The following is a 26814-nucleotide window of genomic DNA, read 5'->3' on the forward strand; positions in this document are numbered from 1 at the left end:
TTTGTTTTCTTCCTTAATCACTTAGGAACTTTCTGACTGAATTTGGGATTTTTTATCAACCGGCTGAACCGGTTGGAAACCGGTTCAACCGGTTCAGTACCATAGCTGGCAGCCTCTGTCAGCCATGAGGAACACTTGCCTTTCTTTGTCTGGTTCTCACTCATCCGGGGTCGGAATTGAGAACCGTTTCTTTTGTTTGCTTCCTTAATCACTTAGAAACTTTCTGACTGAATTTGGGATTTTTTATCAACCGGCTGAACTGGTTGGAAACCGGTTCAACCGGTTCAGTACCATAGCTGGCAGCCTCTGTCAGCCATGAGGAACACTTGCCTTTCTTTGTCTAGTTCTCACTCATCCGGGGTCGGAATTGAGAACCGTTTCTTTTGTTTGCTTCCTTAATCACTTAGGAACTTTCTGACTGAATTTGGGATTTTTTATCAACCGGCTGAACTGGTTGGAAACCGGTTCAACCGGTTCAGTACCATAGCTGGAAGCCTCTGTCAGCCATGAGGAACACTTGCCTTTCTTTGTCTGGTTCTCACTCATCCGGGGTCAGAATTGAGAACCGTTTCTTTTGTTTGCTTCCTTAATCACTTAGGAACTTTCTGACTGAATTTGGGATTTTTTACCAACCGGATGGACCGGTTCAACCGGTTCAGCACCATAGCTGGCAGCCTCTGTCAGCCATGAGGAACACCTGCCTTTCTTTGTCTGGTTCTCACTCATCCGGGCTCGGAATTGAGAACCGTTTCTTTTGTTTTCTTCCTTAATCACTTAGGAACTTTCTGACTGAATTTGGGATTTTTTATCAACCGGCTGAACTGGTTGGAAACCGGTTCAACCGGTTCAGTACCATAGCTGGCAGCCTCTGTCAGCCATGAGGAACACTTGCCTTTCTTTGTCTGGTTCTCACTCATCCGAGGTCGGAATTGAGAACCGTTTCTTTTGTTTGCTTCCTTAATCACTTAGAAACTTTCTGACTGAATTTGGGATTTTTTATCAATCGGCTGAACCGGTTGGAAACCGGTTCAACCGGTTCAGTACCATAGCTGGCAGCCTCTGTCAGCCATGAGGAACACTTGCCTTTCTTTGTCTGGTTCTCACTCATCCGGGGTCGGAATTGAGAACCGTTTCTTTTGTTTGCTTCCTTAATCACTTAGGAACTTTCTGACTTAATTTGGGATTTTTTACCAACCGGCTGGACCAATTTGGAACCGGTTCATCACCATAGCTGGCAGCCTCTGTCAGCCATGAGGAACACCTGCCTTTCTTTGTCCGGTTCTCACTCATACGAGCTCGGAATTGAGAACCGTTTCTTTTTTTTTCTTCCTTAATCACTTAGGAACTTTCTGACCAAATTTGGGATTTTTTATCAATCGGATGAACCGGTTGGAAACCGGTTCAACCGGTTCAGTACCATAGCTGGCAGCCTCTGTCAGCCATGAGGAACACTTGCCTTTCTTTGTCTGGTTCTCACTCATCCGGGGTCGGAATTGAGAACCGTTTCTTTTGTTTGCTTCCTTAATCACTTAGAAACTTTCTGACTGAATTTGGGATTTTTTACCAACCGGATGGACCGGTTTGGAACCGGTTCAACCGGTTCAGCACCATAGCTGGCTGCCTCTGTCAGCCATGAGGAACACCTGCATTTCTTTGTCTGGTTCTCACTCATCCGGGCTCGGGATTGAGTGTCGTTTCTTTTGTTTGAATCCTCACTCATTTAGGAGTTTTTTAGAAAAATTTGGGAATTCTTCTCAATAGGTTGTACCAGTTGAGAACTAGTTCAACCTGTTCTGTTGGAGGACTTTGGGTAGCCCTCGATTTTGGCATTTTTCGAGCCCTTATCCATGGGGGCTCAAACCCATTTGCTATAAGGCACTTGTGAGCCATCTTGAAGGTTTAAGTCAGTGTTTGATTTCAGTTAGTATGGGCAATTTTGAAGTTATGGGTGGTGTGGTCTAGATGAGTCTAGTTTGATTTGTATGACATTTGGGGAGTCCCTTACCTCATTTCAACCAGCTATCTCCCTTTTTGGCACAAGCTTTGATGCTTGATTTTGAATACATGTTGCGTGACTGACTCACCCTCTGCTGCAGCGCTTGGCTAGGGACCACAGGTACGCATCGTTGGCTTTGGTTGTTGAATTCATATGCATGCATGGTGCTTAATCTTGAATGTTTGTTATGTGTTTATCTGTGTTTGGCTGACCTTTTATGCAGCGCTTGGCTAGGGACCACAGGTATGCACCCATTGTTGTGTTTGGTTGAATTCATATGCATGCCAAATACCAATTAGGATTGTGTGATTCATGACATCTATTTAGCCTAGGGTTTCATTTGACCTTTGACCCATATGCTCCCACATACCCAATTCATAAGTAAAGACCGAGTTTTGGGCCTAGAGGGGTGCTACCTCGCATGAGGTACCTTCCCAACGGGTAACCTAATCCCCGGACCCAGAATCTAGTTTTGTAGACCGCTTTTTCCATACTGGGGTCATTAGGGGTTTTTGTTCTTACTTAATTTTCCCCATTTTAAAAACAAAAATAAAAAGTAAGTGGCGACTCCAAACAACACCGTTCCTCACCGAGGGCGGGTTTTTCAAAACTGGAAAACACCAACTTTTTCATTTCTTTCTTTTCTTTTAAAAGTGAGTCGCGTCGGTCCAGTGGATCGGGTGAGGGTCCACAAATTGGCGACTCCACTGGGGATCGAACCCAGAATCTCTGGTTTCATAAGAGGATCAAGCTTGAACTTGAGTTGGGTATATCGGAGCACATGGTTCATTGATAAGTAGACTCTTAGACTACATAGATGACTGATGATCACGTAGTTGGCTGGTATTTGGCTTGCACCTGTGATGTGTTGTTGCTTGTGTGTTCACCTGTTGGATTCTAGCATGCTTGCTCATTGTTGATTGGTATCTAGCTATGACATTTGGGATTAGACTTAGATGATTAGATTGTGTGTAGATGTGTGGTAGGCTATCTCTATGTGCATGACTATTTGCTGTATGACTGCTCCTTCCCTTGCATGACTGCTTGCTGCTTGTGTTTGTGGGGCACGTGTGTATTCCCTTACTTCCGAATCACTAGTCTTGGTCAACTATTCCTCATGGATTGCTTGTGTTTCTTGGGAGTCATTCCCAATTGTTCGCCTTCGACCAAGCTAGGGGTTTGGAATAGGGTCTAGCATAAGGGCTATATCGATGTTTGGGAGCACTATGAAAAAGATGGATATCTGAGCAATGAAGACCTGTATAGCCCTGAGCTGGATTTCATGGATACATGCGTGGCCAGGATGTCACTTTGATTGTTGATTGATTGTTAGTTAGGACCTTAGGTTCCGTATCCCTGTGGGTACAGTCATCTAGTCTTTTAGGACTTGCCTTTTTTTTTTTTTTTTTTTTTTTTTTTTTTTTTTGACTTTTGTGCCACATTACCCCTGAGGTATCACCATGTCAGAATCTCGTTCCTGCCTGTGGAACCGTATATCAGTTTAGCTATTGACATCACATGTCAGTTCATTCTCTCGGAAGATTTTAGTTATACGTTCCTAGTTTGATTTCAGGATTGATAGTCACGGGGACTGACGTACCCTTTTCCTTTTGTAGGATTATTGATTGAGATCGACCTGGGTTCCCGAGCTTGGATCCGAATTGGAGATAGACTGGTTAGAGGATCAGATTCACCTAGCCAGTTAGAGCAGATACCAGATCATAGAGATATGGACCCTCAGTACGCTACCGTTGACCAGTTGGCTGAGATTACCGATACCATGGCGTCACTTAGGGACGCTATCTTAGGACTGGGTCAGAGGATTGATGGGCACCAGGCCCAGCCATTGCCGATTCCAGGGAGCACCCTGCATGACTCTACCACACCACCACCATCACCACCACCATCTGGGCCATCTGGACCTACTATACAGCAGGACTACATAGTTCCACCACCACCACCACCACCGGTTCAGTCAGCTCCCCAGGCTGGAGCATTTGTGTTGCATGGTCAGACTGAGACTACGCCGCATTCTGTTGTGGCACCGGCACAAATTGTTGATGATACCCAGGCTCGTATTGATAAGATTGAGCAGAGGATGAGATCACTACATGTTTCTGATAGGATTATGGGTTGGGATGGATATGATGATATGCCAGTAGCAGCTTTGCTTGTTGAGTTCCGCATGCCGGACATTGAGAGATACACAGGGATAGGGTGCCCCCGTATTCACTTGCAGTTATACAGCACTGTTATGCGCGGGCATAGACTGGATGAGGCACAAATGATTATGTTATTCCCTCTGTCATTGAGTAGTACTGCTCAGCGTTGGTTTGCCTCATTGGACCCTTCGAGACGTAGGACATGGGCTGATTTGGGACAGGAGTTTATTAGACAGTATTCTTTCAATACTATAGTGGATGTATCCCGGAGGGAGTTAGAGGCCCTTAGGCAGGGGCCGGATGAGACAGTCACTTCATTCATCTCCCGTTGGAGGGAGAAGATAGCACAGATTATTGATAGACCTTCAGAGCGCGATCAGATCAGTATGATTATGCGCAACCTTCAGCCCCACTTTGCTAGACATCTCATGGGCTTCCCTCAGACAGACTTTGGCTCATTAGTGCAGGCCCTTTATGGCATTGAGGAGGGTATATCTAGAGGTTTATGGGCAGATTCTTCCCCCTCAGACTCAAAAGGGAAGAAGTCGGGATCAGGCCCCAGGCCCTCAGATGTTGGTACTATTGGCATGACAGGACACCGGTCTTCACGTCGTCCTCCGTTTCAGAGTCAGTTTTTAGGCACTCCTTATCAGATGATACAGCATGATCAGTACAGACCAGTTGCTCCCATTAGGCCAGTAGGGCCTACTTATCTACATCCGCCACCACAACCGGTATATGCTACACATGCACCCCAGAGGCCGCCTATGCAGTTCCATCATCAGTATAGAGCACCGCCTCCACCGAGGCCAGTTAGACAGTTCACACAGCTTGGGATGCCACTGAGCCGAGCTTTTCAGAGATTGGTTGAGGGGGGACTGATTGCCCCACTACCGCCTAGACCACCACTATAGCCTACCCCTCCTGGATTCAGGACAGATCTTCACTGTGCCTACCATCAGAGAGCAGGCCATGATACAGACAGTTGTTCAGCACTGAGACATGCCATTCAGGATTTGATTGATCAAGGCTTGGTTGATTTGGGGCGCCCGGGTGTAGCCACAGACCCGCTACCTACTCATGACACTAGAGCAGTACCTCCACCCCCGGAAGGGGTACATTTGATTGAGTTTGTAGGGGATGAGATATTTATGATGGGTTGGGATGGAGAGGCTCCTCAGCCGATCAGTCTATATGAGGAGTCAGATTTTGTTGGATATATACCTAGACAGCAGATCCTCAGGCCATTCAGTTTGACCCCGGACAGGATTTATGGGCCGCCTCCAGTATCACCAGTATACTTATAGCATGTGCCACCTATGACACCCTTCATTCTGTTCCCAGAGGAATATAGGTCCCCTCATAGAGATGTTCAGATAGTTACACGGAGTGGAAGGGTAGCACAACCTCCACCCGTTGATAGGCCATTTGCTGGTATAGCTGCTAGAGAGGAGGTTCAGAGAGAAGATGATGAGATATTACGACAGCTACGCACTACTCAGGCTCGCATATCCATTTGGAGCCTTTTGGCCTCATCTAGTACACACAGAGATGCATTAGTCAGAGCCCTTGGCCAGATTAGGGTTGACACTGCTACTACCCCAGAGGGGCTTATTCACATGTTGACAGCTGATAGAGCTACATGTATAGTGTTTTCTGATGATGACTTGCCACCAGAGGGATCAAATCATGTTCGACCCTTATTCATTGATGTTGCTTGTTTAGGCCGTCGAGTGCCGTCTGTTCTATTGTACAACGGCTCTGACCTGAACGTCTGTCCATTGGTTACTGCCATTGCGCTTGGGTTTTCACCAGATGATTTTGGGCCTTCTACACAGACTGTTAGAGCTTATGATGAGACTCAGAGGACAGTTATGGGTACACTCAGTACACATGTCATGATTGGGCCAGTTAGTTACTCCATAGTATTTCAGGTTTTGAGGATTCAGTCATCCTTTAACCTGCTTCTTGGCCGCCCGTGGATTCATGAGGCCGGTGCTATACCATCTTCCCTTCATCAGAAGGTGAAGTTCATACACGAGGGGCGCATTATCACGATACAGTCTGATAGAGATATTATCACTTCGTCTGAGCCAGTATTACATATCAGTCACAGTGAGGATGACTCACATTTGACCGGGTTTACGTTCGATGAGGTTTAGGTTGTTAGCTTAGAGGATGGCAGCAGAGATATGGTACCTATGTCATTTGACCAGCACAGCAGCACTTTGGTGCTCAACATGATGAGAGGCATGTCTTATTTGCCTGGTATGGGATTGGGTCGCCGCCAGCAGGACCACGAGTTTACTTTCACAGTTGATCATGACACGCCCTACGGATTAGGTTACATACCCACAAAGGCTGATGCACGTTATATGTCACAGCTGCGCAGGGATAGGGTGAGGGCTCGCATGTCTGGCATTCCATTTGATTATCCCCTCCGCCCATACACCTTCCAGTTGGCCGACTACTTCATTAGGGGTTCAGAGCATACACCTCACACAGAGGGGACTGTTCACATTCCAGAGACAGTTGAGATTCAGGACATCCAGCAGGCCCTGGGTCAGATTCATTTGGACACCGGGACTACTGAGGCACCTGGTGCCATGATAGTCACGCCCCCATCATCGGACCGAGCTAGTATGTTCTCTATGTGTTTCCCCTAGGAGGTCCCTGACTATGACCTACCTATGGATTTAGGATATGGCACTGACGAGATGGACATGATCGGCATAGGCCGTATCTTCGATGCAGCGCCACACGGGCCCCATACTGTTTTCGACATGTTCGGAGTTTTTGTACTCGAGACTGATAAGGATGACTCTATTCCTGATGCCTACACTGATGATGTGGATTTTATAGGCATTGATTGTATCCTTGATGCAGCCCCATGCGGGCCCCTTTCTGCTGTTGACATATCTGGAGTTTCCGTACTTGATGATGAGTCAGTCCTTGATGTCGTTACTTCTGATTTTGCTTCTGTTGAGGGAGCGTCCGACTCTGTGGACCCACCTCTTTCTTTTGACACTATGTCCGGGTTTGTCACCCGCTTTGATGATATTTCTGATGGTAATAATGATATGAGTATTTTCGAGTACTTGAATGTGTCCCAACATTTTCCTTTGATTGCACCACCAGCACCCACGACACATATATATGATGTTGATGATGTGGGAGATACAGATGACCCACTGGGTGGTCAGTCAGAGTGTGATTCTGATTCAGAGGATAGGAAAGTCACACCCATTTCTAGTAGCACAGAGTTGATAGATTTTGGGGCATGATTACTACTCAAAACATGCTATTTTGTAGCTTGTAATTAGCTCTCTTAAACACTCTTGAGTAGTAATTATTACCTTTTAACTCGATTAACATGTTAGGGACCCTTGCAATCAGATTTCTAACAATTGTGTTAAGTTTTGGTGCTTTTTGATAGCTTTATGCCCACCAAAGCAATTTAAGAATGAGGGAGAGCTATTTATAGTTCATGGCAAAGCTTTTGGAAGCTTTGATTTTTGAAGAAATCAAGCTATGGAGCCTCATAATCCTTTGCCTTAATCGTTCAAAGTTTACAAGGGAGAAACAATGGAGAAGAAGAAAACAGGGGATGAAAACAGGGGACACAGCTGCAGTCTTTTAGTGCACTTTTGGAGCACTTCCCGAAGTCCATTCTTTACATTCTATATACCATTTCGAAGCTCAGAAAGTCAAGAATCCAATGGTTCAAACCACGTATGATTTGGAGCTGAAATGAGGAAGATATGGACTTCGGAAGACAACTGCATCAAGCTGAGGGACAATTTCGCACACCACTGTTTAAGGTGCGAAATCCTCAGTCCACTGTGCGAAAATTTCGCACACCTCAAACCAACATGCGAAATTGGAACTCAGCGTGCGAAAATTGGATATTTTTGCCGACTCTTTTTTTCTTCTGATATTTTTGTGTTTAAATTTCCATTTTCTCCTTGTATTCAACCAACCATGTAATTCCTTAGCTAGGAAGTATCCAAGGAAGGGTAAAACTACCTTCCTATATATAAATTCTCTTGTAATCACTGAAAAGATATCTTTCGGGGAGCTTTCTCCAGGAGACGAACTAATGTAAATTTGATACTTAGTGAAATACAGAGATCTCTTTTGTTTTCTTTTTCTCTCTTCTATTTTCTATTTTCTTGCAAGCCAAACACCCTCTGAGGATGTTTTCCCAGAGGATGAGAGGCTAAACAATAGTTTCTTGGATTAAAGGAAGCTAGGTGAAAAGTCCAGATTAAAAGGTGGAAAGTTTCCGTGCATTAAATTCAGGTAGTTGGAGTCCATAAATGGCTTCTAAAGCCAAGGTTTTGCCTTAAATCCCTTAGGATCACTTTGACTGGCCAATACATGGTAAGCTTAAGGTCTCTGTGGATGCTTATTGCTAGATCCATATCAGTCCATTAGTTATCATGTACGAGCCATTGGAAAGTGATTCAAGGTGATAGCCCATAGTGTCTTAAGCCATTAATGGACCTTGACTACCATCTCTAGTGACTTTTTATGGATTAAAACTTCATTGTCAAACCTATACCGGTTCGGGAAATAACTATAGGTTAAATCCCCAATGCGAGGAGAAAAATCCGGAATTTTCCACTTTGCATCTGGTACTTGAACCTAGCAACCTTTAGCTCCGGGAGACTTTCTTTCTTCCACTTTTTACTTAGTTCTATGTGAGTTTAGTTTAAATCACCACTTTCAAAACAATTTTATTTTCTTTTTCAAGTTTGTGCTAAAGGAAATCATCAGAATCAATTTCTAATTTAGAGTCTGTCACTGATAGAGTGAAAACCCATCCCTGAGTTCGACCCTAGAACTGCTATACTATAGTAGCTTTGCTACGCCAGTATAAGGTCATAGGTTTTATAAATGTTTTTTATTAAAAGACCCGGCTGGGAACTCAAACGAATCAAATGGCGCCGTTGCCGGGGATGGTGCCACAATACAGTGATATAACCTTTTAGAGGCTACTTGTGATTTCCATCACAAGTTTGGTGAATTCCTTTTTCACTAATTTCATTTTCTTTCATTTTCCTGTTGTTAATTTTATTTTCATTTTCTTCCTAACTTTAACCTTTTTTCTAGTTTCCTTTTTGTTTTTGTTGTTTTTGTCTTATTTCAGGTAAGTAGTAACTTGTGCATGCCCTATTGGATTAGGGACCAAGAGGGAAGATTAGTAAGGATTGAGAATCCTCAAGACACAGAGTTGGATATCTGTGTAAATATCATGGACCCTCCACCAGAGGATCAGAATTCTCAACAAGGTCAAGGGGGTAATCCCAATGCATATCTATCCATGAGGGATAGAATGCATCCCCCAAGGATGAGTGCACCCTCATGCATCCTGCCCCCTCTTGAGCAGTTGGTTATAAGACCCCATATTGTACCCCTCCTACCAACTTTCCATGGAATGGAGAGTGAGAATCCATATTCTCACATTAAGGAATTTGAGGAGGTATGTAATACTTTTAGAGAGGGAGGAGCTTCAATAGACTTGATGAGACTCAAGCTATTCCCTTTCACTTTAAAGGACAAGGCAAAAATATGGCTTAATTCTTTAAGGCCAAGAAGCATAAGGAATTGGGTGGATCTTCAGGCTGAGTTTTTGAAAAAAAATTTCCCCACCCATAGGACTAATGGGTTGAAAAGACAAATCTCAAATTTTTCTGCTAAAGAAAATGAGAAGTTTCATGAGTGTTGGGAAAGGTATATGGAAGCCATCAATGCTTGTCCTCATCATGGTTTCGATACATGGCTCCTAGTGAGCTATTTTTATGATGGAATGTCCTCTTCTATGAAGCAAATTCTTGAAACCATGTGTGGGGGAGATTTTATGAGTAAGAATCCTGAGGAAGCCATGGACTTCTTAAGTTACGTGGCTGAGGTGTCAAGAGGATGGGATGAGCCCAACTCAAGAGAGAAAGGAAAGTTTCCCTCTCAACAAACCCAAAATCCAAAGGCTGGAATGTACATGTTGAGTGAAGACGTGGACATGAAAGCTAAAGTGGCAACATTAGCTAGGAGGTTGGAAGAACTTGAGTTGAAAAAGATGCATGAAGTCCAAGCTATTTCCGAAACTCAAGCCCATGCCATGCCATGCACCATTTGCCAATCATGTGATCATGTGGTAGATGAGTGTCCAACCATGCCAGCTGTGAGAGAGATGTTAGGTGATCAAGTAAATGTTGTGGGGCAATTTAGGCCCAACAACAGTGCATCTTATGACCTATAATTCAAGCTGGAGAAACCACCCAAATTTTTCTTGGAAACCAAGACCACCTCCATACCAACCACAAGGCCAAACCCAAGCACCTCAGCAACCATCTTCAGTGGAGCAAGCCATTGTAAACCTGAGTAAAGTCATGGGTGACTTTGTGGGTGAACAAAAGGCAATCAACTCCCAATTGCATCAAAAGATTGAAAATGTTGAGAGTTCTCAAATTAAAAGAATGGAGGGGATGCAAAATGATCTATCTCAAAAGATAGATAATATTCAGTACTCCATCTCTAGGCTTACCAACCTAAACACAGTGATTGAGAAGGGAAAGTTCCCCTCTCAACCAAGCCAAAATCCCAAGGGTGTTCATGAAGTTGAAACCCAAGATGGTGAGTCTTCAAATTTGAGAGAGGTCAAAGCTGTGATCACTTTGAGAAGTGGGAAGGAGGTTGATCAACCCTTGCCTAACGTGGGCCCTGATGAAGAAATTAGATCAAAGGGACCCTTGATTAAAGAGGGCAAAAACCAAGAAGAGCAGAGTGGAAAGAAAAGTGCATCCAAATCAAGCATTGAGGAAGAACCAAGGATAGTGATTAAGGAGGATATGATGAAGAAACATATGCCTCCCCCTTTTCCTCAAGCTTTACATGGAAAGAAAGAAATCAAGAATTCATCAGAAATTCTTGAAGTGCTGAGGCAAGTAAAGGTGAATATACCTTTACTTGATATGATCAAGCAAGTCCCCACATATGCAAAGTTTCTAAAGGACTTGTGCACAGTCAAGAGAGGTTTACAGGTGACAAAGAATGCATTCCTCACTGAGCAAGTGAGTGCTATCATCCAGAGTAAGTCCCCAGTTAAATATAAAGATCTGGGATGTCCCACCATATCAGTCAACATTGAAGGGACACATGTGGAAAAAGCTTTACTAGACTTGGGAGCAAGTGTGAATTTGCTCCCATACTCTGTCTATAAACAACTGGGACTAGGAGGATTAAAGCCTACAACCATGACCCTCTCTTTAGCTGATAGGTCAGTCAAAATCCCAAGGGGTGTGATAGAGGATGTTCTAGTTCAAGTGGACAAATTCTACTATCCTGTGGATTTTGTGGTGCTTGATACTGATTCCTCTGTCAATGAAGAAAATTATGTGCCAATCATCCTAGGGAGGCCTTTTCTAACTACCTCAAATGCCATCGTTAACTGTAGGAATGGGGTGATGCAGCTCACATTTGGAAACATGACTTTGGAAGTAAACATATTCCACTTATGTAAGAGGCATCTTTACCCTGAAGAGGAAGAAGGATTTGAGGAAGTATGCTTGATCAACACTTTGGTTGAAGAGCACTGTGACAAGAGTTTAGAGGAGAGCTTGAATGAAAACCTGGAAGTCCTTGAAGATGGGTTCCCTGAACCCTCTGATGTGCTAGCCATTATGTCTCCTTGGAGGAGACGGGAAGAGATCTTACCACTGTTCAACCAGGAAGACTCACAAGGAGTTGCTGTGGAGGACCCTCCAAAGCTTATTTTAAAGCCACTTCCTGTGGAGTTGAAGTATGCATACTTGGAGGATGATGAGAAATGTCCAGTGGTGGTTTCCTCAACCCTCACTAGTGATCAAGAGGATAGTCTTTTAGGAGTCCTCAGAAAATGTAAGAAAGCCATTGGATGGCAAATTTCTGATCTGAAAGGGATTAGCCCTTTGGTGTGCACCCACCATATTTATATGGAGGATGATGCAAAACCAGTGAGGCAACCCCAAAGGAGACTGAATCCTCACATGCAAGAGGTGGTGAGGAGTGAAGTTTTGAAGCTACTTCAAGCTGGGATCATCTATCCCATTTCAGATAGCTTGTGGGTGAGTCCCACCCAAGTAGTCCCAAAGAAATCTGGAATCACTGTGATCCAGAATGAGAAAGGGGAAGAAGTCTCTACACGTCCTACTTCAGGATGGAGGGTGTGTATAGACTATAGGAGGTTGAATTCAGTAACTAGGAAGGACCATTTTCCACTGCCTTTCATGGACCAAGTCCTTGAGAGAGTCTCAGGACATCCTTTCTATTGTTTTCTAGATGGTTATTCAGGGTACTTCCAAATAGAAATTGATTTGGAAGATCAAGAGAAAACAACCTTCACTTGTCCTTTTGGTACTTTTGCATATAGGAGAATGCCCTTTGGTCTATGTAATGCTCCTGCAACTTTCCAAAGATGCATGCTAAGCATCTTCAGTGACATGGTCGAATGCATCATGGAAGTTTTCATGGATGACATCACTGTATATGGAAGTTCTTATGAGGAGTGTTTGATGCATTTAGAAGCTGTTCTCCATAGATGTATTGAGAAAGACCTAGTGCTAAATTGGGAGAAGTGCCATTTTATGGTACAAAAAGGAATTGTCTTAGGACATATCATCTCCAAAAATGGCATTGAGGTAGATAAGGCAAAGGTGGAACTTATTGTTAAGTTGCCACCTCCCACAAATGTTAAAGGAATTAGGCAATTCCTTGGACATGCAGGATTCTATAGGAGGTTCATTAAGGATTTCTCAAAAATCTCAAAACCTCTGTGTGAGCTTTTAGTAAAGGATGCCAAGTTTGTGTGGGATGAGAAGTGTCAGAGAAGTTTTGAGGAATTGAAGCAATTCCTCACAACTGCACCAATAGTGAGAGCCCCAAATTGGAAATTACCTTTTGAGGTAATGTGTGATTCAAGTGATCTTGCTATGGGGGCTGTTTTAGGGCAAAGAGAAGATGGAAAGCCCTATGTGATCTATTATGCAAGCAGAACTTTGAATGAGGCTCAAAAGAACTACACAACTACTGAGAAGGAGTTGTTGGCTGTAGTTTTTGCCTTGGATAAGTTTCGTGCTTATTTGGTAGGGTCCTCTATAGTAGTGTTCACTAACCATTCTGCTTTGAAGTACTTGCTAACCAAGCAGGATGCCAAGGCAAGATTGATAAGATGGATTCTTTTGCTCCAAGAATTCAATCTCCAAATCAGGGATAAAAAGGGGGTAGAAAATGTGGTAGCTGACCACTTGTCCAGACTAGTGATAGCACATGACTCACATGGTCTACCTATCAATGATGACTTCCCTGAGGAGTCTCTCATGTCAGTAGATTTAGCTCCATGGTATTCTCACATTGCAAACTTTTTGGTTACTGGAGAAGTACCAAGTGAGTGGAGTGCTCAAGACAAGAGGCATTTCTTGGCTAAGATCCATGCCTATTATTGGGAGGAACCTTTTCTTTTCAAATATTGTGCAGATTAAATTATAAGGAAATGTGTTCCTGAGCAAGAGCAATCGGGAATTCTCTCCCATTGCCATGATAGTGCTTGTGGAGGTCATTTTGCCTCCCAGAAAACAGCAATGAAAGTGATCCAATCAGGCTTCTGGTGCCCCTCTCTTTTCAAGGATGCCCATTCTATGTGTAAGGCATGTGATCGGTGTCAAAGGCTTGGTAAGCTAACACGCCGAAATATGATGCCCTTGAACCCCATCTTAATAGTGGATATCTTTGATGTCTGGGGTATAGACTTTATGGGACCATTTCCAATGTCATTTGGACATTCCTACATCTTGGTAGGAGTGGATTATGTCTCTAAGTGGGTAAAGGCAATCCCATGTAGGAGCAATGATCATAAAGTGGTACTTAAATTCCTCAAGGACAACATCTTTGCAAGATTTGGAGTGCCAAAGGCCATTATAAGTGACAGGGGAACCCACTTTTGCAATAAACCTTTTGAGACTCTTCTAGCCAAATATGGGGTTAAGCACAAGGTAGCTACACCTTATCACCCTCAAACTAGTGGCCAAGTTGAGTTAGCCAACCGTGAGATCAAGAATATATTGATGAAGGTGGTCAATGTGAATAGGAAGGATTGGTCTATCAAGCTCCTGGATTCCTTATGGGCTTATAGGACCGCTTACAAGACCATTCTAGGAATGTCTCCCTATCGCCTTGTTTATGGCAAAGCGTGTCACCTTCCAGTGGAAATTGAGTATAAAGCATGGTGGGCAATCAAAAAGCTCAACATGGATTTGTCAAGAGCCGGGTTAAAGAGATGTTTAGATTTGAATGAATTAGAGGAATTGAGGAATGATGCATACCTCAATTCAAAAATTGCAAAAGCAAGATTGAAAAAATGGCATGATCAGTTGGTAAATCAGAAGAATTTTACCAAAGGACAAAAAGTTTTGCTTTATGACTCTAAACTTCATCTCTTTCCAGGTAAATTGAAATCAAGGTGGACGGGTCCTTTCATAATTCATGAAGTGCATCCCAACGGAGTGGTGGAAATATTCAATCCCACAGGCAATCAAACCTTCAAAGTCAATGGCCATCGTCTCAAGCCATTCTTAGAGCCTTACAATATAGACAAGGAGGAGATCAACCTCCTTGAACCACCACAACTTTGAGGAAAAGCAGGGTATCATGGGCTAAAGAAGTCCATGAATTTTTTGTTATAGTTTTATAGTTATATTAGTATTTTTATTTCTTTATATTTTAATTTTCTCCTAATCTTAGTTTATATTGTCTTAATTCAAGTTAATTTTGATGATAAATTTCAGAAAAAAATCATGAAAGATGGGGAGAGCTCGTCAAAAGCAGCCAAGGGGAGAAAAACCAAGGAAATAGAACACCTGATTTCAAGGTGCGAAAATTTCGCACACCCAATTCCAAGGTGCGAAATCCTTGGACCAAAGGAAGAAGATTTCGCACACCCCTACCTCAAGGTGCGAAATCAATTTCAAGGTGCGAAATCCGTTTTTAAGGTGCGAATTTCCTAAAATCCAATTTCGCACACCACTGTGGAAGGTGCGAAAATTTTCGCACGGTGCGAAATCCTCTCCTGGCACACGTGTGCAAATTTCGCACACCTCAAGCTCATTTTCGCACGGTGCGAAACAGTGTGCGAAAATTTCGCACACCACTATTCAAGGTGCGAAAATTTCGCACACCTCCTTTTAAGGTGCGAAATCTTCAGCAAAAAGGGTGCCATTTTCGCACACCCAATTCCAAGGTGCGAAATGGACAGACCAAGGTGCGAAAATTTCGCACGGTAAAATTCTAAGTTCTAAAAATTTAAAACGGACTTTTAAATTAAAATTTTACCCCCGAAATTGTGCCTAACGTCCAAAAACGACTTTTCGGCTGCCTTGGAAAATTTTAAAGCATCAAAAATCCCTTAAACCTCAGTCCTATATAAACCTTTGAGGTCCAGAAGCTCAAAGGACTCCCCCACCTGTCAGCTGAAAAGCCTCTGGAACCTCGAGCACCCACATTCCGTCATTTCGGCCATGGTGAAAACCAGAGGAGGCCTTTCCGCCTCCCCATCCTCACCGACCCCTCGACCACAGCGAGCCGCCATGGGAGCCGCACATTCACCTCCTGTTCAGGCCCCGGCCATTCCCCCATCTGAGGGGGAAGTTCCTTCTCAGCGCCGATACCCCACCCGGAGGCCACCCACGGAGCCTGTGCCACCAGCCGAGCAAGCCGCGAGCTCTGTTTCTCGGCCCCCTGCGAAGAGGACCAGGTTCTCGGGTCCTGGAGAGCCATCCCACTCACCTCAGCCAGAGCCAGCTACAGAGGAACCTCGGATTCCAGTGGACATGCCTCCCGAGGCCATTATCAGGCGTCCCATGATAGCTGGACCGCCGATTGAGGGTAACTTGGATTGCAGAGATAGATCATTTCATTCCGAGACCTACTTTGATATAGAGGCCCTCAGACAGCAGCCAGAGCTCAGAGATTCATTCCGACTGCTGCAGAGGTATCACATGGAGTCTTTTCTCACTCCTAGGCAATTCTACTATCCCAGAGTAGTTATAGATTTTTATCAATCTATGACTACTCGAGGTCTCCGCAATCCTACCCTCATCCAGTTTACTATAGACGGACGTCAGGGTGCCATTGGAGCTCGTCACATTGCTGAGGCCCTCCATATACCTTATGAGCCAGTGTTTCAGGCAGATTTCAGGGAGTGGTCCTCATTCTCTCAGAGTGACATGGTCCGCATTTTGTCCAGGGGGACTTCTACAGCCTCGGTATTGACCAGGAGAGAGCTTCCATCTGGGATGCTCCTCATTGATGTGCTCCTACGTGCCAACCTATTCCCCCTTCAGCATAAAGTTCAGAGGCGAGGAGCTATACTTGAGGCATTATTCAGGATTTCTGAGGGCTATTTCTTCGGCCCTCATCATTTGATTATGACTTCTCTTCTTCATTTTGAAGAGAAAGTCCATCAGAAGAAGCTTCAGAGGGCAGATGGCATCCCATTACTATTTCCGAGGCTCCTCTGCCAGATTTTAGAGCACTTGGGCTATCCTGAAGAGCCCCGTCTTGAGAGGCGCCGCCATTGCCGAGAGGACTTCTCTCTCGACAAATGGCATCACTTGGTAGCCTACTTTGCACCTCAGGGAGCCCCAGCTATACATGCACCTCCAGAGCTACCCCGAGATGAGCAGATACCTCAGGCCCAGCAGGATGAGATTCTCACAGAGACATCACCTCCTGCCCCTGCAGCACACCCCTCAGTGCACATGCCCGAGGCTATACATTCTACCTCCCCTATCACTCAGGGTGCTCCACCAGTCGTACCAGCTACCCCAGCACCTCCTCCTTCATCTGAGCCCACTATCACCGTTTCTCTTACGGAATTCAGAGGCTTAGAGCGTTCATTGCGGACACTGAGCACTGCTCAGGATTCTATTATCCACCAGATGGCCACTATTCGGGCACACCAGGATCAAATCATTGCTACTCAGGCCCAGCATACCACGATCCTTCATCAGATTCAGCAGCATCTGAGTATGCAGACTCCTCTTGGGCATGATAGGTCGGCACCATCCGAGCCTCTAGTGCCAGATGAGGAGAGCTTGCCAGCTGAGCAGCCTATACCAGAAGAGGAGATCAGAGCAGAGCCATCACATGACCCCACTCATATCTGATCTTTTTATGTTTTACTTGTTTTTTATTTTAGACTTGTAAATCCCATCTTTTGCATGTGTTATAAATTGGGATTGGAAGTATTACTTGAAATCATACATTGTATATTTCTTTTACAAGTAATATATATAAATATATCCTTTTTGATTATATTCCCTTTTCTCATTACTCTTTTGTCCTTGGAACATGTGGTTTAAGGTACTCCATACCTCCTTTACACTCAGACTTTGTCTCACTCAGGAGGTACCACTTCCTCCCTTTATTTTTAATCGCTTTTGAAACATTGGGGACAATGTTCAACTTGGTTGGGGGGGAGAATTGAGAAAGGAAGTTTTGTTGTCAATATTAAGTTATTTTGGTATTTTAGTTGATTTTTGCTTAAAATTTAAAATTTTTAAAAAGTTTTTTGAATCATTCTCTCTGGTTGTTAAAGATAATTTCTCAAAAATAAAATAGGATAAGTCGAGTTTTAACTTAATTATTTAAGTCTTAGAGTTTGTTTTATGCTTTCAAAGTTGATAATCTATTGAAGCCTCTTTGATTTTGAACTTTCTTCTTCCATTTCGAGCTTTATACACACTGTGCACATTAGATCCCGGATATAAGATGTAAAACTTTCTCACTTTCTAAGCTTAGGAAAATTTTGACTTGGTTTATTACTTAACCTCTTTTTAATAGTGTTGGGACACCTCATAAAGACCAATGAGTCTTAGAAAAAGACCAATGAGTCTTAGAAAAAGAAAAAGAGAATAAGCTTCTATTCTTTCCTTGAAACCTAAGCATGATCCGAAGGGGTGGCGAAAGCCTTTAAAACCCGATGCCCTAAACCTTGATTGGTTGGGAGTCATCGATCCTCTGCTTGCTACATAGGTGAATTGGTTAAGTTTAGTAAGTAAAAAGAATTGTGAATAAGAAGGTGCGTTCTTAACCTATTAAGAGTTGGTTAATGTTGCCAATATCCGAGAAAAGCTTAGGTTGGAGGGTGAGGATAGTTGTATATGCTATATCCGGAAGCTAATTTCATTAACACTTAGCTTATTATGGAAGAGTTTGATTTGAAACCTTGAGAGTAGAGATTCTTTTGATACTTATTTGCATAATCTCCACTCTTTGTACTTTTTGTTTAAGTTTAAGCTTTGATAACTCCTATTGCATTTTGAATCTTCATATCTTTAGTTCACCAGGTGAGATGTGTTTGGATATCAGTCATGCCACTCAATTATTTTTTGGAATGAATTGCATGACCTCTTTTATATATATTATTACGTTTGCTTAGTTTTTCTCTCCTTAATTGCTAAGGGACTAGCAATATGTCGGTTGGGGGGAGTGATTACTACTCAAAACATGCTATTTTGTAGCTTGTAATTAGCTCTCTTAAACACTCTTGAGTAGTAATTATTACCTTTTAACTCGATTAACATGTTAGGGACCCTTGCAATCAGATTTCTAACAATTGTGTTAAGTTTTGGTGCTTTTTGATAGCTTTATGCCCACCAAAGCAATTTAAGAATGAGGGAGAGCTATTTATAGTTCATGGCAAAGCTTTTGGAAGCTTTGATTTTTGAAGAAATCAAGCTATGGAGCCTCATAATCCTTTGCCTTAATCGTTCAAAGTTTACAAGGGAGAAACAATGGAGAAGAAGAAAACAGGGGATGAAAACAGGGGACACAACTGCAGTCTTTTAGTGCACTTTTGGAGTACTTCCCGAAGTCCATTCTTTACATTCTATATACCATTTCGAAGCTCAGAAAGTCAAGAATCCAATGGTTCAAACCACGTATGATTTGGAGCTGAAATGAGGAAGATATGGACTTCGGAAGACAACTGCATCAAGCTGAGGGACAATTTCGCACACCACTGTTTAAGGTGCGAAATCCTCAGTCCACTATGCGAAAATTTCGCACACCTCAAACCAACATGCGAAATTGGAACTCAGCGTGCGAAAATTGGATATTTTTGCCGACTCTTTTTTTCTTCTGATATTTTTGTGTTTAAATTTCCATTTTCTCCTTGTATTCAACCAACCATGTAATTCCTTAGCTAGGAAGTATCCAAGGAAGGGTAAAACTACCTTCCTATATATAAATTCTCTTGTAATCACTGAAAAGATATCTTTCGGGGAGCTTTCTCCAGGAGACGAACTGATGTAAATTTGATACTTAGTGAAATACAGAGATCTCTTTTGTTTTCTTTTTCTCTCTTCTATTTTCTATTTTCTTGCAAGCCAAACACCCTCTGAGGATGTTTTCCCAGAGGATGAGAGGCTAAACAATAGTTTCTTGGATTAAAGGAAGCTAGGTGAAAAGTCCAGATTAAAAGGTGGAAAGTTTCCGTGCATTAAATTCAGGTAGTTGGAGTCCATAAATGGCTTCTAAAGCCAAGGTTTTGCCTTAAATCCCTTAGGATCACTTTGACTGGCCAATACATGGTAAGCTTAAGGTCTCTGTGGATGCTTATTGCTAGATCCATATCAGTCCATTAGTTATCATGTACGAGCCATTGGAAAGTGATTCAAGGTGATAGCCCATAGTGTCTTAAGCCATTAATGGACCTTGACTACCATCTCTAGTGACTTTTTATGGATTAAAACTTCATTGTCAAACCTATACCGGTTCGGGAAATAACTATAGGTTAAATCCCCAATGCGAGGAGAAAAATCCGGAATTTTCCACTTTGCATCTGGTACTTGAACCTAGCAACCTTTAGCTCCGGGAGACTTTCTTTCTTCCACTTTTTACTTAGTTCTATGTGAGTTTAGTTTAAATCACCACTTTCAAAACAATTTTATTTTCTTTTTCAAGTTTGTGCTAAAGGAAATCATCAGAATCAATTTCTAATTTAGAGTCTGTCACTGATAGAGTGAAAACCCATCCCTGAGTTCGACCCTAGAACTGCTATACTATAGTAGCTTTGCTACGCCAGTATAAGGTCATAGGTTTTATAAATGTTTTTGATTAAAAGACCCGGCTAGGAACTCAAGCGAATCAGGGCACCAGATCAGCCCAGGGAGATTAGGATTGGCTCTTCTCTATCTCCTGATGAGAGGAGTAGATTGATTGACCTGCTTAGGTCATACTTGGATGTATTTGCATGGTCATATGGGGACATGCCGGGCCTTGACCCCACCATAGTGCAGCATCACCTACCCATTTTACCACATGCTAGGCCCGTTAAGCAGAAATTGAGGAGACTACACCCTCGATGGAGTTTGTAGGTTAAGGAAGAAATTCAGAAGCAACTCAGTGTTGGCTTCTTATCAGTGGTTGAGTATCCTGAGTGGCTGGCTAATGTCGTCCCTGTTCCCAAAAAGGACGGCAAGGTTAGAGTTTGTGTTGACTTTCGAGATCTGAATAAGGCCAGCCCTAAGGATGATTTTCCCCTTCCACACATTGATATGTTGGTTGATAGCACTGCAGGGCATCCCATGTTATCCTTCATGGATGGTTTTTCTGGGTATAATCAGATTTTGATGGCTCCAGAGGATATGGTGAAGACTTCTTTCATTACTGAGTGGGGTACTTACTGCTATCGAGTTATGCCATTTGGGTTGAAGAATGCAGGAGCCACTTATCAGAGAGCTGCTACTACTCTGTTCCATGATATGATGCATAGAGATGTCGAGGTCTATGTGGATGACATGATAGTAAAGTCCCGAGACAAGGCAGATCACTTAGCAGCCTTACAAAGGTTTTTTGAGAGGATTAGACAGTTCAGGCTGAGATTGAATCCCAAGAAGTGCACCTTTGGGGTGACTTTTGGAAAATTGCTGGGACACATTGTTAGTGAGCGAGGTATAGAGGTTGATCCAGAGAAAATCAGAGCCATACTTGACATGCCTACCCCAAGGACTGAGAAAGAGATAAGGGGATTCCTAGGTAGATTGCAATACATCAGTCGTTTCATTGCTAGACTGACAGACATTTGTGAGCCTATCTTCCGCCTTCTGAGGAAGAATCAGCCTACAGTTTGGAATGATGATTGTCAGCGCGCTTTTGAGAGGATTAAGGAGTGTCTTCTTTCTCCTCCGGTTTTAGTGCCTCCCACACCGGGGCGTCCTTTGCTTCTGTACTTATCAGTTTCAGACATGGCCTTAGGATGCATGTTAGCTCAGCTTGATGATTTGGGGAAAGAGCGAGCCATTTATTATTTGAGTAAAAGGATGCTTGAGTATGAGTGCAAGTACATTATGATTGAGCGCCTTTGCTTAGCAGTGGTTTGGGCCACTAGGAGACTTAGACATTACATGACAGAGTATTCTGTGCTCTTGGTATCACGATTGGACCCGTTGAGGTATCTATTTGACAGGCCTGTTCTGACCGGTAGGCTCATGAGATGGCTGGTATTGTTGACAGAGTTTGATATTCATTATGTCACGCAGAAGTCAGTAAAGGGAAGCATTGTTGCAGATCATCTAGCTTCTTTGCCGATATCCGATGACCGATCAGTTGATGATGATTTCCCTGATGAGCAGATTGTTTCAATGACTAGTATTACGGGGTGGCGGTTGTACTTTGATGGTGCCGCCAATCAGTCGAGGTTTGGCATTGGTATCTTATTAATATCACCACAGGGTGATCATATCCCCAGATCAGTCCGGTTAGCATTTTCTGATCATCACCAGTTGACGAATAATATTGTAGAGTATGAGGCTTGCATTACAGGTTTGGAGACTGCACTTGATCTTGGCATTAGACAGTTGGAGATCCACGAGGATTCCAACTTGGTTATAAAGCAGACTCAGGGTATCTGGAGGACACGGGATGAGAAGCTAAAACCCTACCATGCTTACTTGGACCTGTTGATTGATAGATTCGATGTATTAAGGTATATACATTTGCCCAGGGCGGAGAATCAGTTTGCCGATGCATTAGCCACCTTGGCTTCTCTGATTGTGATCCCTGCGGGGGTGAATGTTAGGCCATTGTTGATTGAGACTAGGTCTGCACCAGCTTACTGTTGTCTGATTGGAGAGATAGAGGATCAGATTGAGCTAACATGGTATCATGATATTTATCAGTTTCTGTCATGCGGCGCTTACCCAGAGTCAGCCTCGGCCAAGGATAGGAGAGCATTGAGATAGTTGGCCACCAGATTTGTTGTTTGCGGGGATGCGCTATATAGGAGATCACCTAATGGCTTGTTATTATTATGTTTAGACCGTGCATATGCAGATCTAGTGATGAGAGAGGTTCATGCAGGGGTCTGTGGCCCACACATGGGAGGTCATATGCTAGCACGTAAGATCATGAGGACTGGCTACTTTTGGTTGACCATGGAGACAGATTGTTGCCAGTTTGTACAGAGATGTCAGGAGTGTCAGATGCATGGAGACTTGATACACGTGCCACCTTCTGAGTTGCATGCACTTGCATCCCCTTGGCCATTTTCAGTATGGGGTATTGATATTATTGGGAAGATCTCGCCCAAGTCTTCCAGTGGGCATGAGTACATTTTGGTTGCCATTGACTATTTCACCAAGTGGGTGGAAGCTGCTTCTTATGCTAGGTTGACAGCGGCCAGAGTGGCCAAGTTCATCAGATCGCATATTATATGCCGATACGGGGTCCCTCATGAGCTGATCTCAGACAGAGGGGTGCATTTCAAGGGCGAGGTGGACACGTTGATTCAAGAGTATGGCATTCAGCATCATAGATCGTCTGCATACAGGCCGCAGACTAATGGAGCAGTTGAGGCCGCAAATAAGAATATCAAGAGGATTTTGAGAAAGATGGTCGAGACTTCTCGGGATTGGTCAGAAAAGCTCCCTTTCGCATTGTGGGCTTATCGTACATCTTTTCGTACCTCTATTAGAGCTACCCCGTATTCTTTGGTGTATGGTATGGAGACAGTGCTACCTGTTGAGATTGAGATGAGATCTTTGAGAGTAGCACTAGAGCAGCATATATCCGAGGCCGAGTGGGCCCAGTCTCGTTATGATCAGCTTAGCCTGTTGGATGAGAAGAGATTGAGGGCAGCAGATCATGTTCAGGCCTATCAGAGGAAGATGACCCGTGCATTCAGAAAGAGGGTCAAGCCTAGGAAATTCCAGAGAGGTGACCTAGTCTTGAAAGTCCTCAGGGGATTGATCAGCGACCCTAGAGGCAAGTTTAGACCGAGTTGGAGCGGGCCTTATGTCATCCGAGATCTGACTCGAGAGGGAGCTGCCTGGTTGACAGACCTAGACGGAAATCAGTTCACAGAGCCAGTTAATGTGGATCAGCTGAAGAAGTTTTATGTGTGAGATCATGGTCAGAGGATGGGTGGCCGTCACTTCGAGTAGCCATATTCCCTATTGCACACCCATGCATTGATATATACCATTGCTAGCCCTTGGAGCCTCACGTGGTTTATTATGGCCTTTTCTTTCATTCAGCCTTGCATACCTTTTCTGACCTGGGTTGGGGGCCTACCCTTGTGCGCTTTGTATTTATTGATTGGATCTATGAGCATTGTGGGCATGGTGTCATTCTTCGTTTGTTCTTTCTTGCATCATTACCTGTTTCTTTTCGTCTCCATTTTGCATCTTCACACCGTCTACCTGTTAGTCTAGTTTCTATCATCTCTATTCACTTCGCTTCTGTTTTCCCTTGTGTGATGATGATGCGCTCTCGTCCCAGGGCTACCAGTCAGGTTTGTCACACCCTTTGTTCCGCCTGTAGGCTTTGATCCAAGATTCTTAGGTTGAAGGGGTCGGTCAAGATTGGAGGTTTGGGGTTCTTTTTGTTGGATTGTGATAGTATGGAATTCGGCCAAAAAAAAAAAAAAGGAAAAGGAAAAAAATAAAATAAAATAAAAATGGAAAAAAGGAAAAATTGTGCTTGTTTGGTATTCGTTGATATACTTGGGATCATCAGAGGTGGTTTTGGGTTTGAGAGATTTATTTTTCCTTTAAGAGTCGGATGAGAGCATTGTACGATCCTTCTCACCATGGATCTGGGCGACACATTGGGAGTGAGGTTTAGGTTTCCTTGGCACTAGGCCATTGGATCATTGTCTACATCACCATTCCCATCATATAGTGACTTGCTTTGATTTGGCGTTCTTAGGATGAGTTGTTCGTCGTTGTCACATATTGCTATATTTGTATCCTAGTTGGTTTCTCCATTTTCTTCTACACCCATTCATCATTCATCTTGTCCTTTTTCGTCTGCTTCTATCCTCGTCGATCGTCGTTTCACTTCATGAACGATGAGTTCTTTGGTGCGTATCACCTATTGTTTGTTTTTTTATTTGGATGCAGGGTTGAGTCACCTTGTTCACATGGTTCTGCGATATTTGACATTGCGCACACAGGGGTTTGGCATTATCTATTGGGAGATTTGGGCCTTTGTTTCCTATCGTTTCATTCACCTTTTACCCCTGGCCTATATTACGGTCCGAGTCGTAAGACCACCCTGAGGCCATGAGATCTCGTGTTTGCTTCGATGCGGTTCATTCGGACAGGCTTCGTCTACTGATTGAGTATGGGATGTTGACAGGTCTCCATTACTTCGGGGGATATCGAGGGTCACATATTTTCTTTCCATTCTGTTTACTTGCCCCAGGTCCATGATCAGAGATAGATGATACAGAGAGTTGGGACCGTTGAGGGCAGCTTTGCCTGATGTTTTGACACGTTTATACTAGGGCATGCTCCCATCGTTGCATGCTGGCTTTGGCTCTTTATACATGTACGCAGGCATTCCGTTTCGCCTAGCAATGTTATGGACATCAAAGTTTGAGTAAGCCCCGCATTCAGCCCAGTTTCTTCATATAGCAAAGTGCTTCTGAGGTCTGACCCGAGATCAGATTCACGGTATTCATCGACCCAGCAGGGGTGCATACCCCATTCATTGCCTTGTTTGTTAGTTCAAATGAGTGGGTCTTCAGTGATGTATTCCAGAGTATTCATTAAGATATTTGAGTTTCAGATGTACACACTGGGGCATATCCCCTATCAGTTTTTATGGATATTGGATGTTGTGGATTAGAGTGGAGGGTTTTTTTCCTTAGAAATGGATGATTGTGATATTTTCAGCTCTCTGACTTTAACCATATGTGCGGTTATAGGATTCTAACATGATATTGATATCTTAGACTAGGGCATAACTCCTTTCTTTCACCCTTGGTCACATTTGTGAGTTTGTCCTATAGGGGCATACCCTCTTCTTTCCATTTGTTAGTGGTGATTGTGATTTCTCGCTTGTCATTTATCAGCATTTTCTGGTGTTACACCGGGGCATACCCCTTTCTTTTTTCATGATGAAGGTGTTTGATTTCTGGCTTCTTCGAGTCATCTGTTGGCAGTCCTTGGACGTCATACTGGGGCATACCCCTTTTGTTATCAAGGTTAGCATGTCAGCGGTTGCATCTTGAGTCCCCCTATTTTGCTCTGAGTTTTGTTTTAAGGCATCCCCTGTCTGTTTAGGTGTTTTGAGCCTTAGTAATGGTATCCCTCCCTCCTTTTAGTTCGGTGGTTCCTCGGTATCGTGCACGAGTTCGATCCCCTATTCCACCCTTTCTCGGTACTTGCCCGAACCCTTCTCCGGTACTCGCCCGGATTCCACCCTTTCTCGGTACTTGCCCGAACCTTTCTCCGGTACTTGCCCGGATTCCACCCTTTTTCGGTACTCGCCCAGACCCTTCTCCGGTACTCGCCCGGATTTCACACTTTTGGGGCACTCGCCCGGATTCCACCCTTTTTTCGGTACTTGCCCGAACCCTTCTCTGGTACTCGCCTAGATTCCACCATTTTTCGATACTCTCCCGGACCCTTCTCCGGTACTCGCCCGGATTCCACCCTTTTCCGGTACTCGCCCGGACCCTTCTCCGGTACTCGCCCAGATTCCACCATTTTTCGGTACCCGCCTGGACCCTTCTCCGGTACTCGCCCGGATTTCACACTTTTCCGGTACTCGCCCGGATTCCACCATTTCCCGGTACTTGCCCGAACCCTTCTCCGGTACTCGCCCAGATTCCACCCTTTTTCGGTACTCGCCCGGATCCTTCTCCGGTACTAGCCCGGATTCCACCATTTTTCGGTACCCGCTTGGACCCTTCTCCTGTACTCGCCCGGATTTCACACTTTTTCGGTACTCGCCCGGACCCTTCTCTGGTACTCGCCCAGATTCCACCCTTCTCTGGTACTTGCCCGGAACCTTCTCCGGTACTCGCCTGGACCCTTTTCCTGTACTCGCCCGAATTTTACCCGTTTCCGGTACTCGCTCGGACCCTTCTCCAGTACTCGCCCAGAGCTTTTTCGGTACTCGCCCGGACCCTTCTCCGGTACTCGCCCGGACCCTTCTCCGGTACTCGCCCGGACCTTTCTCGGTACTTGCCCGAACCCTTCTCCGGTACTTGCCCGGAACCTTCTCCGGTACTCGCCCGGACTCTTCTCTGGTACTCGCCCGAATTTTACCCGTTTTCGGTACTCGCCCGGATTCCACCATTTTTCGGTACTTGCCCTAACCCTTTTCCGG

At 44.0% G+C, this 26814-nt stretch overlaps 1 pseudogene; it reads left to right on the top strand.

Annotated features, from left to right (window-relative positions):
• The first annotated feature begins 10676 nt into the window (after positions 1-10676).
• LOC109123289 (uncharacterized) overlaps positions 10677-26814 on the top strand; it is a 56956-nt pseudogene continuing 40818 nt past the window's right edge.

This window comes from Vitis vinifera, chromosome 10 (genome assembly GCF_030704535.1).
Source record: "Vitis vinifera cultivar Pinot Noir 40024 chromosome 10, ASM3070453v1".
Lineage (NCBI taxonomy): Eukaryota > Viridiplantae > Streptophyta > Magnoliopsida > Vitales > Vitaceae > Vitis > Vitis vinifera.